The sequence below is a fragment of the Silene latifolia genome, chromosome 9 (assembly GCF_048544455.1).
Source record: "Silene latifolia isolate original U9 population chromosome 9, ASM4854445v1, whole genome shotgun sequence".
NCBI lineage: Eukaryota > Viridiplantae > Streptophyta > Magnoliopsida > Caryophyllales > Caryophyllaceae > Silene > Silene latifolia.
In genome coordinates, this window is record NC_133534.1 from 47,421,141 (window position 1) to 47,438,632 (window position 17,492).

General features: G+C 38.5%; 1 long non-coding RNA gene across 1 annotated transcript; it reads left to right on the forward strand.

Annotated features, from left to right (window-relative positions):
• Positions 1-985: 985 nt before the first annotated feature.
• On the forward strand, positions 986-12,825 carry LOC141602657 (uncharacterized). The gene is made up of 3 exons (XR_012524585.1): positions 986-1,237; positions 2,850-2,909; positions 12,481-12,825. It is a non-coding gene; the product is annotated as an uncharacterized LOC141602657 (long non-coding RNA).
• The last annotated feature ends 4,667 nt before the right edge of the window (positions 12,826-17,492 follow it).

A 17,492-nucleotide genomic window follows, 5' to 3' on the forward strand; every position in this document is an offset into this window, starting at 1 on the left:
CCGTGAGCTCATCTAACCTTGCCTGAATACCACGAGTCTCCTGCACCTTACCAGAGGGGCAGAAAGACACCCGGTGACCCACATTACCACAAGTTTTGCAGAAACGGAAAACTCCTTTATAGGAGAATCTAATCCACTGATGCTCTCGGTCACTAAAAGCCAAATAACATCCAGGAATGAGTGGCTTAGAAAGATCCACCCAAACTTTTACACACACAAAATTGCGAGGAGGAATTAGAGAAGGATAAGATTCCTCTTCACAAATATCTCCAACATGGGAGAGGAGAAAAGCTGCAACTGAGGTATTCATTAAAGGGATTGGAATATGTTTCACACGGATCCAAAGAGGAACGATGTGAAAAAGTAAATTGTCAGGTATAGTGGTAGCTGAAACTGTTCGGAAAACAAATAAGCTTCCTTCGATGTTAACTATTTGTCTTTGGCGAAAATAGGCAAGATTAGCTGCTGAAGAGAATACAAAGATGTAATAAGGTTTCATAGCACGAATAGATACAGAGCCATTAAGCTTCCAGTGTGTGGAAATCTTAGAGTAAATTCGAGGAATCTCCAAATATCGTTGGTCTAGGATTTTGGCAATCAGAGCTTTAGAAAAATCAACTCCTGTGAAGTCGGCACAAAGATGTAAAGGTAATTTAAGGCTGACGCCGGCTCGACAGAGATTGGACGAAGAAGAAGAAGCCATGATTGAGTTTAGGAACTGTGAGTAGGAAAAACAGAGATTAAACAGGGAAAAAGAAGGTTTATTTAGGGTTAATTGGTGGATTAGGGTTATAGGGTGGATTTTGTGGTGGTTTTTAAGGCGGAGAGGAGACAAAGGGTGGATGAGGTGTCATTCAGGGGCGTTGCATGAAGGACAACGCATCAATTTAGGGGGGTTAGGCAGAAAGTAAACTGTAGTTGTGGCGTTTGTGATAAGGTTAGGCGGGAAGAGGAAGGCGGTTAAGGAAACGTAAACCCAAAGAACTCTATTTTTAGAGAGACTCTCAAATTAGAGAGAAATTTTCGTATAATTCTTTTTCTATACCATCAGTTCTGAACTTTTGCCTCTTCACCACCCTCATGATTTCTCATCTTTTTCTAAGTCTAAATATAAATCTAAATCTCTCTTTAATTTTCATTGTAACATCGTTAGTACATTGGAATTTTTCATCCAAGGTTGTTTTTGATCGGCTAAATACATACACTTGCTCTACCCAATAATCATCGATTTCACAAGGTGAGAGTTCATTTGAAGCATTTCTCTATGCATTTACAATAAGGCAATTTTTTTTTTAATCACTGCCCATATAATGAATACGGAGTAGTCATGAAAAAACCATTCAAGAAAATAGTTCATATATCTTTGTAACTATTTGCAATCAATTTAATTCCTTATATTCATGAAATATTAATGCAAAATTAGGATTTCATGATCTATCAAGAAGTTTATCCGTATATTGAGTGTATATGGTTTGGAATATGATTTAAGTTTAAATTTGATTAGTTGATTAGATTTTTGAAGGCTGTTAATAAATGGAGAAACCAGTTTTTTATCTATTTTTCGTCACAATCATTTGTTTGTCTTTGATTAAAATATCTCTCACAAATAATAAAAAAAAGAGGCAAACAAATAATTGGGACAAAGGGAGTACCATTTTGTGTTCAACTATATGTGCATGTCATTTAATCCATATTTGGTAGCTATAAAATATCAGTTTGCCAATTTTATAAGTGTTGTTAGTTCCTCGGTTTTTTAATCAAACTAGACTACATTGCTCATACCCAATCGCTCCCAGATTTCAGTTGTTTTACATTAACATAGCTACAAAAGAGGATGGATATGATATATTTACTAAACTATTACCTACCCGCCCATATCCTGCCAACTGTGCTTCTTTGCCAGTTGATCAATGGAGAATTTGAGATGAATTTGAAGCTTTTCTTAATACAATTGTTAAAAGAACATACCTACATTACTCAATAACCATTCGATTTAATGGGTTTATCTTCCACTATTTATTTCATTGACCATGTCAGTCGTGTTTAAGGGAGTATGCAATTGATGCCGAAAAAAATTTAACTCTTGCATATGAAATTTGACAGAATGGAGTTGTTAAGCTTTTATCCAATTTAATGGTTAAGTTAAACATTTTGGTGATCCTTTAATTTATCAATTCAAGAAATAGTTTGAGTTTTAGGAGCAGCTAAAGTTACTAATATAAGTTTCTCTATCATGTAAGGAGCTCGGGATATATTACATTTCAATCGCTTATTTTATGCCATGGTAAAAGTCGAATGATACGGGGATATTGTTAGTGTTAATTAACTACTATATATGTTACTAAGGTTTGTTCAAACTCTTTGTAATACCCGCCCTTTTAGAGACCCTTTGACCAGCGTTGACTGACCTTGGGAGCGGTAATAGTCTTTAGAAATGCGTACCAAAGTTACCTTGGGGTTGTGAGTTAGGTGTGATACTCGATAGAGTAGAGGCTACTCAATCGAGTAGCTTGGATACTCGATCGAGTAGGGGACACTCGATCGAGTATGTGGGCCACTCGATCGAGTAACGGGTTTTCAGCGAGGGTTTATAATCGCGTTTTGTTAAATCCGCATATCATTTCCGCCTCATTTCTTCAGATCCTTAGGTCGCCTCTTTCCCTTACCTTTCCATATAACCTCCATGGAAGCCTTTGAAGATTCTTGTGCCTTAGGAGAGCATAGCTTGAGTCGGGTAGCGGTCTTTTGCCAGGTTTCCTCTTGTAGGTATGTCGTCATCATCATCCGTATCCTTGTCTTTGAAATTAGGGTTTGCTTGGTAGTGATAGATGATTGTGTTGTGGATATAGGTGTTGCTTGATTGCTGGATGTTTCGTATGTTGGCATGGAGTGGTTGCAGTTGCTTAAAGGTAGGTTCGCCTACTCAGTTTCTATGGATAGGCTAGTGTGTCGGTTGTCGTGTCGTGGTTGTTGTATTGTGGTTGTGTTTGTGTGGCAGCGTATATGTGGTAGTCGGTTGGTATATACAGTTTGTTGGTTGTTGTTGTATTGCAGCTGTCTGTGATTGTTTGTCTCTGGTTCTCGAGGTGCGTCCTCGGCTGAGTGGAGTCACTTGCGGGAGTGGCTTCACGCCCTAGTTTCGCCCTCCGTGGAACCCGCCACGGGAGGGGATGTGCACATTAATGGGATAGGGTTATCGCTCGGTATGATGAGCGGGGATTTGGTGGGTAAGGCTGCGGTCCCCCACTGGCATGGCTGGTCTAGTGGACAGTCGGTGACGGAGATTGATTGGAGTGGGCATGATTGTGTGTGTGTGACCGATTGTGTTGTGTTGTGTTGATAGATGTTGTTGGTTTTATCATGTCTTGTCTCAGTACTGACCTTGTGTGGTTGTCTTATTGTTTCTATGTGTCTGCCGTGATCCCTTATGGTGAGCAGTCGGTCTTAGTAGGTGTTGATGTTGTTGATAGCTGGATTCCTGGCGGGGAGGAGTTCTCACGAGTTTCGATATAGATAGTGTGTAGTTCACAAGTTGTATCTTTATTTTGGTTAAGTTGGCTGTAACGTTTGTAATATAACTATAAATGTTCTTTTATCGACTTTTGATGATTACTTACCTCGGGCAACCGAGATGGTAACGCCCTTATATGCTAAGGAAGGCCTAGTTAAGGCTCCTCTGAATATGGGGGTGTTACAAAGTGGTATCAGAGCGACGATTTTGGAACCTGTAACCAATGAACATAATGAACGTAGTGAGTCTAATAAAATGAACCTGGTGTATGTATAGTGGGAGCCCCAGCTGATGCTAGATTTTGGGTGAGTAGGCGCCCTCATTTCAAAATCTTGGCCTCATTGTACTTAAGCCAGTCACTGGGTATGAGAATGTGGAGTCCGTGTGTATGTCTAATGTGTATGTTAATTTCGTTGGGACTACCTGTGGATGAGTCTTGTTGAAGTTGGAATAAGCATGATAGTTGCACTTGGATCGTATATGGTGAAGTTGGATAGAATTAGTGAGCTTATGCGATGTAGGTTTTGTTTAATAGGAATGCGTGAAAAGTGTTGAAGTGTATGCTGTAGTATGAAAAGTGGATATGTTGGTGTTTGTTTCAAGATGTCGGTAATGGTAATCCTATATGAGTTTATAAGTCCTACTGTAGCTATAATGAGGATAGTTAAAAATGTTGAGTTATAATGTGAGAAATAACAAATAGAGACGCGTTTGTGCAATGTTTTATGGCTGAAAATTTTCGCTTGCGTGGTGATTAATTTGTGTAGAATAATTTTGTTTATATTGAAATTGGAACATGGTAAGCTTTAATTTGTTTATGTGGAATATACTTGGATGACATGAAGATATTTATCGTTAATTATATGCTTTATATTGATGTGAGCACAAGTTTGCTAGCAATGCGGTAAGATGAGTCTAAGTATGATATGGTGACGTAATTATGTATATGAGTGACTCGGAAGCAGGTAAACCGAGTTGAGTAAATTTGCTGTAGCGTAATATGATATGAATATTATCTGATGAGTCGGTATGGTATGTTTGAGTAGTAATGGTGATATAGAAGTGAGTACGATAACCAGTGACGAGATCCGAACTTGGTTTGGAATCGACACGCGATATTGTTTTTGCAGGAATCTTCAATTTATTTCGTATTTTTGACCGAGTACTCGACCTTAATTGACCGAGTGCGAGTGCTTACTAGACCGAGTAGACCTCACTCGATCTAGTTAGGAAGCTATGACGTCGGAATGTGGAAATTTTCTGCAGATACTCGACGAAATAGCACCTACTCGATCGAGTAGTGGGCACTCGATCGAGTACCCTAGGCACTCGATCGAGTAGGCTACAGTACAGAGCCTCTTACGAGTTTCTTAAAACCCTTATTTCTTCTTATTCCTCTCATTCTTTCTTCTTCTATTCGAACCCTAAGCCCTAAATCTCTCTCAAGACTCTCCTCTTCTTGTGTTGGTGATGATTAGTTGGGTTGTTTGCTTTGTTTAATTTCGTTCTTTTACTTTCCTATCTAATCAAGGTATAAACTTCTTCCTTATTTACATGTTTTATCACTTTGAACTTATTAGAATGGTAAAATTTGCTGAAATTTCGATCCATATGGACGAATAATTGCTTTTGATTGTTGTAATGTGATTCATGTGCTTCCCTTTCATGATTATTGATGATTAATTGCTCCAAAAATAGCATAGAAAATGCCAAATTGGGGACGAATTTTCTAGGGTTTACAAAATCAAAATTGATTTTTGGTTGTTTTTTACATGTTAGATGATGAAATTGAGCACTATATGCTGTATATATCATGTTGAAAGATGGATTTTGGTGATTTTCACCTTAAAATTTCGTCTTAAAAGTGCCCTAAATTGAATTTCGTTTTCTATAATTGAGATTTTGTGTTAGATATGAATGCATATGCAAGAGTTAAGCTTTTAATATGATAATGGTGATGTTAATTGTTGATGAATATGTCAATTTGTTACAGTTGTAGAGACCGTCTGACTAGCCTAGTTGAGTTAATTGCTTCTAATGTTGAAGGTTGATGATGACATGCTTTAAGTTGCCTTTCTATGAACATATATGAATATCTTACATGATATCAAGTAATTACATGAAATAGCATATTGAGTCATGCCACGATATCCGAATTGGTTGAGTAGATTGTGTTTATCATGCTAAACCTTTCACAACTATAAAGATCGTCTGAGTTACTATAAACTGAATTTATGTATCAAATTGGAATTTGTTGGTGAAAGTGTGTACCTAGTTGAGTATTCAAAGTTCAATCGTGTGAGTTATGTGCTTTACATGCCTATGCAAGTTTGTTTAAACCGTATGCTGAAACAGATGCCGAGACTGAACATAGGGACCCGTCAGAGCAAGAGGGGGAGGGCTTCACAACCCGAGCTTGGGGAAGGTAGTGGACCCGTAGTACCCGCGGTACGGGAGTACCCTTCGGTGGTGTTTGTAGACTTTAAACAGAGAGAGCGATTTGTGGCGTTACAGAAACGCAAAATGAAGGCTACCCGTTGTGTGGATACCACACTTCTTACTGACTTGGGAATTGAGACGGATGTTCGTCACATCTTTGAGACTTTGGGGTTTACGGGGTTGTATCGGCTGAGGAAGCATTCTTACCCTTTTCTTAACTTGGAGTTTATGAGCTCGTTTAAATACGAGCCAGCTGCACAAACTGTTGAGTTTCGCTTGATGAACACAAGTTTCCTGTTGACCATGGACCTTTTTGCGTCTCACCTTGGGTTGGCCAAGCCTCCCAAGGATTCCATCAGTGAGATCCCTTCTGAGTGCGGTGTCTGCCGCCTAATGCCTTGTCTTACCGGAAAGCCAGCTCCCACCTCAAGCAACATGTTGATTAATGATGTTCAACATGTTACTTTGAGGATCTTTCTTCGTTCTATTTTGAACCTCCTTTATGAGAGACCGGATATTAGTAAACTGAACAATCATGAGATGTTGCTTCTGATGTCTTATCTTAACCCGGAGCGGGCCGAGAGGGTGGTCTTTAATGCTCCTGCCATGGTCTGTGCTAGCCTTGCTTTGATGGCTACTTCCACTACCCGATACTTGAGTTGTGGCGCTATCGCCACTCGGCTAGCTGAAAAGCTAGCCTCCTTTGAGGCTTCTTCTGAGTATGTTCCTCTGGCTACACCGGTGCCTATTATGGACCGAGACAAATACCTCGACCTGAAATGGTTGAGAACTTTAGCTGATGGCAGCCTAGCTTGGAGGGTGTGGGGCTGTGGACAGCGGGGGCCCACGGGGGCGCTTGGGAGGAAGAGAACAAGCGCTTGCATTTTTGTTGGAGTCGCCACCAATTTTTATGGGAAATTGAAACCGTTCGAATACCTCGTGCCATGTCAAGACACAAAGTAAAGACATGAACACCAAGCAATCGTTACCCTTAGCATTCTATGTCTAGAATGACTCTCGTGGATGCCAATGAACACGGGTGTTCACGGAGATCTGGAGTAAGGGGTGAAGGTACGTATTAGGAAGCTCTTTTGATCGAACACCTAATCCCGCCCGCCTCGATAGCGGCCTATACTAATGATTAGGGACATCATTTATACTCGATATATCGTCGGTTATATGCATGCAATGCAACATCCAAGTTTTAATCCTAACATGTGAGAAATTAAACTAAGTCGGTAAACACGTAATTTAATCATACAATTAATGTCTAAGTAGGATTTAATGTTCAATTACATGTGAAAACATACAAATGATACAAGAAATATGATAAATACAATAAAGGAAAATTACAATAATGAAAATTACAATAATTACAATGGAATAGGCGTTTTATGTCGAAAATACCTTTAAAACGGATAATTTGAGAAAACGAAATAAAGGAATAAATTAACGAACAGAAACAGAGGGCGATAATACGAATAATAGTCAATTGTACGTAAACTAAATAACTATGTCAAGGCAAAAGCGGAAGTTCAGAGACAGAAATCATCCTGGAACAGGCGCAGCAGGACTGCGCCCTTTGGAAGAGGCGCAGCAGTTGCTGCGTCTATTCCAAGGGTGAGTTATGGCTGTGAAGCCGAAACTGCAAATTGTTAATATCAATTGGTTAATTTAATGATTGATTAAATTATTTACTCGGATGAAAGTGATTATCAGGTTGTTTACATGTGATTGATGGTCATAAAACAATAAAACATGGATGAGACGGATTTAAACGAATTAATAAGATTAATGAGAATTATTAACAAGTTAACAAACTAAATCAATTAATTAGGTTAAACAAGATAAATTAATGATGAACTAATGATGAATATGATAAATAACAGATGAAAAATATATCAAGGACGAATTCCAGAGACTCAATATGGATGAATCGAACCTCTAAAACCCGAATTTGATTTTACTGACGAAAACCCGCAAATATTGGTTATAAGGGATTTAAGTCGGAATTTAATGATAAATTACATGTGAATGAATGACAAATAATATACATGTGAAATTAGTGATGATTATATCAAAGAATTAAAGAGAACAAACGAAACAAAACAAAGACGAACGAATTACAGAGGACGAAGGAAGAAGAAAGGAAGCAGGAACTGCGGCAGAGCCTCACGAAGAGGCGCAGCAGGAACTGCGCTCCTTCGAAGAGGCGCAGCAGTTGCTGCGTCCTTTCTCGACGGTTTGTCTTCTGGAAATCCGTAAAAAAGGGTTTTTAAAAGCACGGTTTTAGAAATCGGTTTTAATGATATTTTCGACATAAACCTTACATTAACGTTACAATAAATAAATAACGATAAATAAAAGAGAGATTTACACCCTCAGACTTACATGTTTGACGAAACGAGAAGGACTAAGATATCGATTAGTGATGCTCGACGCGAACTATAACGCAAATATGAAAGTGCCCTCGTAAGAGGAAAACGATTAGATTAATTAAGTTGATTGATGTGGAGTTGGTCAAATTGGTCGGTCATGCAAACGAGGCTGGTACTCAGAAGGATCCGAGCTTACGTGGTCGAAAGTTCAAGCACGTAGACGCCAAAAAGTAAGAACAAAGGTCTAGAATGCAAAGGGAGAAGAGAAGGGCGGACACTCGCGTGAGAAATATGAGGAGCGAAGGCTCCTATTTATACTAATCACACGACGGAATTATGGTAAGACTAGGATACGGAATGAAAGATCCGGAAATAACCGACTTAGGTTAAAACACGGAAACTTGGACAAAAAGAAAGCCCTGGGAAAAGGCGCAGCAGGTGCTGCGTCCCTTGGAAGAGGCGCAAAGACTTGCTCGCGTCCTTTCCTCGCGGGTTCTCCTGCGCAAGAAAGCGCGTTTGACAGCCTGTCGTATTTTAGGCATAACTTTCTCTACAAGACTCGGATTAAGGTGATTTCGGTGGCGTTGGAAAGCTAAAAGAAAGATCTAGAACTTTCTGTGAATAGGCCTGACCCAAAAAACTCATTATGACCTCGTAAAACGGGCCTAAAGGTCGGGCTATCATTTTAACTAAATGAAATGCACATTTTGTAATGTAAACTTTCTAGTTTAGCCTAATGAAGTGATATGAGACTCAAAATGAGATATAACCTCAACATTTTGTGACATCCTAACCTTAGGTAGACAAGCACATTGCTTTAACTCGGGATTTAACGATTTTAGGAAATGAAGACGGTTTTTGACTCAGACTCCAAATGTACTCTAATTACTGCCAAAACGACCGTATCGGCGCGTAGATGACAACTAAGACGTAGACATTAATGTTTAAGCAATCACTTGACGATAAACTTACGAACTGTCACAAATTGTTCCGCGTACCAAAAATGCGGCCCAATCATCACCGGGTGGTTTGCGGGAGGTGCAGAAACGAGGTGTCTACAGGGGCATGAGCTGGATGAAGATTCGGGCTCCTGAGCACCTCCCACCGACAGAGCCGTTAGACCCGGTGGTAGTAGCTGTGGACTCCGATGAGGAGGAGGAGGAGGAGGATGATGGACCTCGACAGTTGCGGACGTATCTCATTGATGACACGATCCTCCAGGTGATGCCCGAGCCGAAGAAGGGGGAGAACGCGGTGGCAGTGGAGGAGAGTCCCAGGTTGAGGAGAGGACCCCGTCGGGTGAGGGAGAGGACCGCTGAGACTAGACCACGGCCGGCAGCACGACCGCAGCAGCACCCTTTTCCTTGTTACCCCTACCTCAACACCCTGGAGACGCGTTCGAGCTACTTGGCAGAGAGAGTGTCATCTACTTTGACACTCTGGAATATGCATGAGATGGCGTACACTCAGGAGATTAGGACCGAGGGACCGCATCCAATGTGGTGGAGTGGAGTCGGGGACTACAGTGGGGTTTTCCACTCTTACGGGGTGGATCAGTCAGCTTGGGGGACACCTCAGTCCTTTGCTTATGATGGCTTGACCCCATGGTATGTGGGTCCTGGAGCTGGAGCAGGGGTTGAGGCGGGTATTGGGTCGTCGAGAGCGGGCACCTCGGGAGGAGATAGTGGTGGAGATGAGATGATGGAGGAGCAGCAGCAGCAGCAGGAGTGATACTCCTTTTCTTTATCCTTGTTTATGGTTGATAGTGTTGGACGATGGTAGTCGTTGTTAGTTAGAACTTTCATTGTGGTTTGTACGGATGGCCATAAGGCCGGAGTTGCTAGTTTGACTTTGTTGCAGGATTGATTTTGGGAGTCGGGAAGTCATCCCGACTCGCGTTATGTGACGTATATATATTTATATGTGGTGTTTGACAGGTATTCTCTAAGTTTTGACCTGTGGTTACTCGACAGAGTACCCCACACTCGGTCGAGTAGCTGCAGGTGTGACGAATATACAGCATTCTGATCTCAGGGCTACTCGATCGAGTAGCCAAGACACTCGATTGAGTAGCGGGCACTCGATCGAGTACCGCTATATACTCGATCGAGTAGCACTATTACAAAAACTTTTCGTAAAATTAAAATTGTTTAATGGTTATATAATTACATGTTTTGATGTTTAACATGGTTATTGATGATTAGTAACATGTTTGAACCGTTAATTTCATACGTTGGAAGTCGTGCTTGGATTTTAGATGCGCATTTGTAACAACTAGTGAAGTAGTAATTGTTTCTTATTGCATTCATTTTACATCTGTAACGTCTGCTATTTATAATTCACCGGAATGGTATATTTCTTATATAAATGTACAATTGAGGCATACATGCATTCTTGACGATGGCTAGTTATTCGAATATGGTTGCATATGTCCTTATGGTTTACTGGTTGTACGAGTAATATGAGTAATGTCAATAATGAATAATATGGTTTGGATATATGTCGAGATGTAAGTAGTAAGTAACATATGTAGTAATTTGGTGGTGAACTTCGGGGACGAAGTTCCTTTTTAGAGGGGAAGAGTAATGTCGCAAAATAAAAAGGCCGATTTTGAAATTATGTTGTTTGTTTATAACGTTTTCTACGACTTTGGTCACATTTCTTGTATGGAAGTATAATTGTTTGCACTTGTTAGTGGAAGTAACTTGTATGTCAAAGTGAAAGTTGATAGTATGTTTTAAAAGACGGTCACAAAGAGATAGTTATGATGTCATGTGTTGGAATGGAATCGCGTTGTTGAGTAACATGGTGGTATAATCATACGGTGTATTGATAGTATGTTTTGTGTTGATGGTTGTCGCTTGTGAAGGGTAATCTCGCAATGTTGTGCCGATTGGTATTTCAAGTAGTAGCTGGTAGAGGTCGATCTATATAGAGCGTTAGACAGTTGATGATGATGACATGGGGGGATGGTATTTCTGGGGAGTAGTGACCTATGTCGAAAAAGTAATAATATCGTTTTGTGTCCGTGTCGTGTGCCTCGGTTGGGTGAGTTGAACTTTGGGGACAAAGTTCTTTTTAAGGGGGGAAGACTGTAATACCCGCCCTTTTAGAGACCTTTTGACCAGCGTTGACTGACCTTGGGAGCGGTAATAGTCCTTAGAAATGCGTACCAAAGTTACCTTGGGGTTGTGAGTTAGGTGTGATACTCGATAGAGTAGAGGCTACTCGATCGAGTAGCTTGGATACTCGATCGAGTAGGGGACACTCGATCGAGTATGTGGGCCACTCGATCGAGTAACGGGTTTTCAGCGTTTTGTTAAATCCGCATATCATTTCCGCCTCATTTCTTCAGATCCTTAGGTCGCCTCTTTCCCTTCCCTTTACCATATAACCTCCATGGAAGCCTTTGAAGATTCTTGTGCCTTAGGAGAGCATAGCTTGAGTCGGGTAGTGGTCTTTTGCCCGGTTTCCTCTTGTAGGTATGTCGTCATCATCATCCGTATCCTTGTCTTTGCAATTAGGGTTTGCTTGGTAGTGATTGATGATTGTGTTGTGGATATAGGTGTTGCTTGATTGCTAGATGTTTCGTATGTTGGCATGGAGTGGTTGTAGTTGCTTAAAGGTAGGTTCGCCTACTCAGTTTCTGTGGATAGTCTAGTGTGTCGGTTGTCGTGTCGTGGTTGTTGTATTGTGGTTGTGTTTGTGTGGCAGCGTATATGTGGTAGTCGGTTGGTATATACAGTTTGTTGGTTGTTGTTGTATTGCAGCTGTCTCTGATTGTTTGTCTCTGGTTCTCGAGGTGCGTCCTCGGCTGAGTGGAGTCACTTGCGGGAGTGGCTTCACGCCCTAATTTCGCCCTCCGTGGAACCCGCCACGGGAGGGGATGTGCACATTAATGGGATAGGGTTATCGCTCGGTATGATGAGCGGGGATTTGGTGGGTACGGCTGCGGTCCCCCACTGGCAGGGCTGGTTCAGTGGACAGTCGGTGACGGAGATTGATTGGAGTGGGTATGATTGTGTGTGTGACCGATTGTGTTGTGTTGTGTTGATAGATGTTGTTGGTTTTATCATGTCTTGTCTCAGTACTGACCTTGTGTGGTTGTCTTGTTGTTTCTATGTGTCTGCCGTGATCCCTTATGGTGAGCAGTCGGTCTTAGCAGGTGTTGATGTTGTTGATAGCTGGAGTCCTGGCGGGAGGAGTTCTCACGAGTTTCGATATAGATAGTGTGTATTTCACAAGTTGTATCTTTATTTTGGTTAAGTTGGCTGTAACGTTTGTAATATAACTATAAATGTTCTTTTATCGACTTTTGATGATTACTTACCTCGGGCAACCGAGATGGTAATGCCCTTATATGCTAAGGAAGGCCTAGTTAAGGCTCCTCTGAATATGGGGGTGTTATACTCTTGATAATAGTTCCACATTATCTTAAAAAGCTTACAGTCATTTAAATTGAGTAATAAACAACAAAGTTTCCCGGGTATTTCATGATTCAAGGGCTCAAATAAATGGCGGAGTTGAGGGCACTGAATGCATATTTTCTTTCTCATGAGGTTCTCAAGATAATCAATATTGGAATACTGTATCTACTTGATCATTAAGAGGACAAATTACAAGTTTTACAAACCTTTATTATCCATTTAATTTATAGTCATTGTACAAAGATTCTAATAACCATATGATAAAGTTGCTCGCACATACTATATCTTTAATTTCGAGAGAGTGAGAAATCTTATAACTTGCAGTTCTAATGCAGATTATTAAAATCATTTTTTAGGCGGTTGTATATCATCATTAAAAATGGCTATACTAATATACCCCTTAGAATGCATTTATAAGTATTTCTCTTACAAAGAAAGTCACATCGCATCTATATTGTTGTCTACACAAATTCTTATTTGTGACGGCGATACCCGTCGCAAGCTTGCGACGGGTCGAATACATACCATATTACATGAATGTGCTACTAGGTAGGGTAGTCAAGTAGCTGTCGGTAGGGGTGTTCATTCACGGTTCGGTTCACCGAACCTCTAATTTAATTCGGTTCGCACACGGTTCGGTTCGGCAAAACTCCGAACCTAAACCGCACCGTTAGAAACGGTTATAAACGGTTCGGTTAACCACTTTAAACGGTTATTAGCGGTTCGGTTATCGGTTAACCGATAATCGTTCTATATTACTTTTTTTTTCAGTTTTCGTTAATTTTTGGGAATTTTTTCTAATGGTTTAATTAAATTTTCATTATATATTATACCTTAACAATAAAGTTCATAAGCTAAACTTTAGGATTAATCAATTTAAGAAATTTTAGATTTGGATACACTAAGAAAATTAAACGAACGAACAGTTTTTTATATAATATTTTAATTTTTTGCTTACTTTTTTGTGAAACGGTTCGGATCGCGGTTAACCGGTTATCTAAAATTGCGAACCTTAACCGAACCTTTTCCATAATAAAGTTAACGGTTTGGTTCAAAGAACCGCTTTGTCGAAACGGTTCGGTTAATCGAACCTTAAAAATGGACGGTTTTTTGGTTTTGCGGTTCGGTTTATTCTGAACACCCCTAGCTGTCGGTAGAGCATGAATTAGGCAGCTAAGTGGGGACTTGTGGTGTACTCTTACCTTTATATTTAATATGTACTTTCAAGTCACATGCATTTAATGTCTTTCATGCTGTGTCATTCATTCATTCATATCAGATGACCCCCATCTTTCCTTCTTTGCTTAACCATCTCCACATTCTCTCTTCATCCATTTTCAATCACAAACTAGAAAAAACACTACTTTCAAAATCTAACAAAAACAACTATGAGCATATACTCTCATCATCCATTTTTCCTTCTTTAATTTGCTTAACCATCTCCACATACTCTCATCATCCATTTTCAATCCAAAACTAGAAAAAACACTACCTTCAAAATCTAACAAAAAAAACTATGAGCATATCATCTTCATAAAAGAAGGAAGCAAGATCTGAGACAGATGACGGGATTAAGGCAAACATTGAGTTTTTGTTTTTATGGTGTCCTTTTAAATGTTTAGATTTACTAATATGCTGAAATTTGATGTAAACATGGGTTTGCTTTATATTTTTATCTTCTACTATTAACAATAGTTTAAAACCCGTGCAGTTGCACGGGTATATATAAGAACATTTTTAAATTGTTGTCACAAGTTATTTTTAATAAATTTTGAATAATAAGTAGTACCCCTCCATTTTATATTTGCTATTCATTCCAAATTGTATCTTCTCTTATGTATCTCAGTTCGTCATGGTATAGAAGTATATAATGAAATTAATGGCCAAAGAGTAGCTTCATAGTTTAGAAGCACATAATGATCAAATTTCATTTCTAAAAAACTTGTTTTGAAGAGCAGCTCCAAGTGAAAGACAAAATTGCGGCATAGTATGTTGATAATTTTGATCTACCTCACCTTAGCTGCTTATTTTTTGTCCAACTCACTCTTCTTTTAATTGGTGATAAAATGAACATCTATTACTCCGTTTAAGAGAGAATGTTTCCCGAGCACAATCACTCTAAATAAGTTGTCATCGTGTCGAATTTGTGCCAATAATTTTAATTAAATAGTTAATTCATGTCGAATTTGTGTAAAAAACCTCAAAAATAAACTAATGTCGCATATAGATGCCAAGATAGTACTATAAGACTCTTGACTAAGCTGCCCAAAAAAAAAAAAACACTCTTGACTATAACATATGTGGCACGCTTGACAACCAACTTCAAGTCCAATCCCTAGGCGTTTGCTTTGATGATATAAGTTGGTAGCCATTGTTGAGGGAACTACTTCCAAATAAGTATTCGGTGATAAAAGTCCATCAAGGCCACATAAAACGACCCTCATTGCAACATTTTCTGGTTATAGCATACACCATCATTATAATTTGTCCAAACCCATGCACCAAGAGATTCCGTCTAGGAGTACCGACTCTACTCAGTATATATACATACTAACACTTGAGTACTTGACATGAGCTTCACATCCAGATAGCAAGTTGTAGTATGCATCAAGTAGCTCCAACACTTTATCACAATATTCTCATGTTAGTCAAGTTCTTGTATCTCCACTAACATAAACACAACATACGCGAGAAATTAAGGATTCATATTAATAAGAAGTCTTATTTTTATTATTTGCAAAAATGAGGCAAACTAAGAATTTTACTTGTCATTTATTGGTGGGTAAATGAACGAGAAAAGGGAGCATACATCAGATGTACTACCTCCAATTTTTTTATTTTTTGAGCATATATGTAATTTTTTTGAGCTTATTACCTAAAACTTTATTTGTTTTTGAGCATATGTCTATTTTTTTTAGCATAATAAAGTTTATAAGTTAAATTTTAATATTTTTTCCGTCAAAACTCAAATTTAATTAAACTTATATATAATGTTTTTGAGTTTTATTATAATTTTTTAGAGCTGAATGTTTAAGTGAATAAACTCAGAAACTTCATAGTGAAACTCAGAAACTTTAAAACAAAACTCAAATTTTTTTTTATAATGCTCAAAAACTATAGAATTGGAGGTAGTACATCAGATGTATAATCCTCTTACTGTGAAATGAACCCTTAAAAGTGAAATAAAATTAGGAAAACACCCCCAACCTTGTCATTTTATCTTAATAATCAAATTCGGATATCAAAGATACTTTTTGAGTGTAAATTTCCAACATACCTCTAATTCATTTTATTCCTTTTAAGTAGCAAATTATGAGATTTATTTCCTCTATTAGCTTCATCCAATTAGTACTCAAACTACAAAGTTAAATATATTTCTCTTAAGTCATAAAAGATTAAATTATGACTTGATATCAGCCTAAGTATTAGGCTACCAAAACGTCCCAATGAATACATTTTTAAGAGAAAGCATATTGAAAGAAAGCATATTGAACTAAATGAGTTCCATATTGAATGTATTCATGTAGCACAAGCATTCACGATATGATAATACATGAAATTAGAATGTTCAGGAGAACATAAGAGAAGGGAGTGGAACATAACATGCTAAACTATTTCAAAGGAATGCGGAACAACTGTTTTAGAATTTTATTATTATCTTTTAAAAAAAAAAGAATATTTGATACTTTGTATTCATACTAATGTTTACATGTTGTGATAAGAGGTGGGGAAAACAAATACTCCACTTCAACAACTGACCAAGATCAAGCAAGGTACTATAGCTTAAATAATCAGGCATAAAGGTATATAATTAACCCCTTGATTCAACAACCCATCATTCCCTTTCTTAGATTTCTTTACTTGAAATTATCCATATTTACTGAAAAAAAAATTATACCCATATCAAAATCTCTGATACAATAGTTGCATAGGAAAAGGCAAAGTAATAATGTGTACTACGTATGACTCTGTTGCTCTAAGAGCACCCACATTGAAGAGGATGGACCATCCTCTTAGATGAGAGAGAGTGCTAAGAGGATGTCCTCTTCAATGTGGGTACATACTCTTAGCATCCTCTTTGAAGAGGAAGAGGATGACATCCTCTATAAATAGAGGATGTTCTTGTCTTGGCCCTTGTGCCAAATAAGAGATAAAATTATACTTAAATGGAGAAAGGGGAGAGGAAGGTAGCATCCTCTTTGATGTGGACACAAAGAGAGAAAGAGGAAGGAGATAGTGGAAAGTGGGGTAAATGAAAGAGAGTATGATGTGTCAAAAATATAGAATGAAAGAGAAAAAATAAGAGGATGAAACCATACTCTTCAATGTACATGCTCTAATACTACTACTTTTGCAGACCCAGTGTACAGAAAAATTAAGAGTCTCTATAGAATGGGCAAAAAATTTTCAATCAAGTGTCATCATAGTTCATAGCATTGTAAATTTTCAGATAAGTTAGCACTACAGTTCTAATATTAATTGCATTCTAAAGGATTTTTCAATCAAGATTACTAAACAGGAATCATAATTGAAATTTCAAATACAATCTCACACTCTCTATTAATACAAAAATACACATCTCAAATGATTACGACTTATTAAAAAACTGCATTAGATCATAAAATAACTTGATCAAGTGTATATTCCTTATTTCTTCCATTCAATTGAAAAGAAACTATGTAAAATATGGAGAAATAGTTGTTCAACTACGGTCCTCAATATGGCACCACTAAGAAG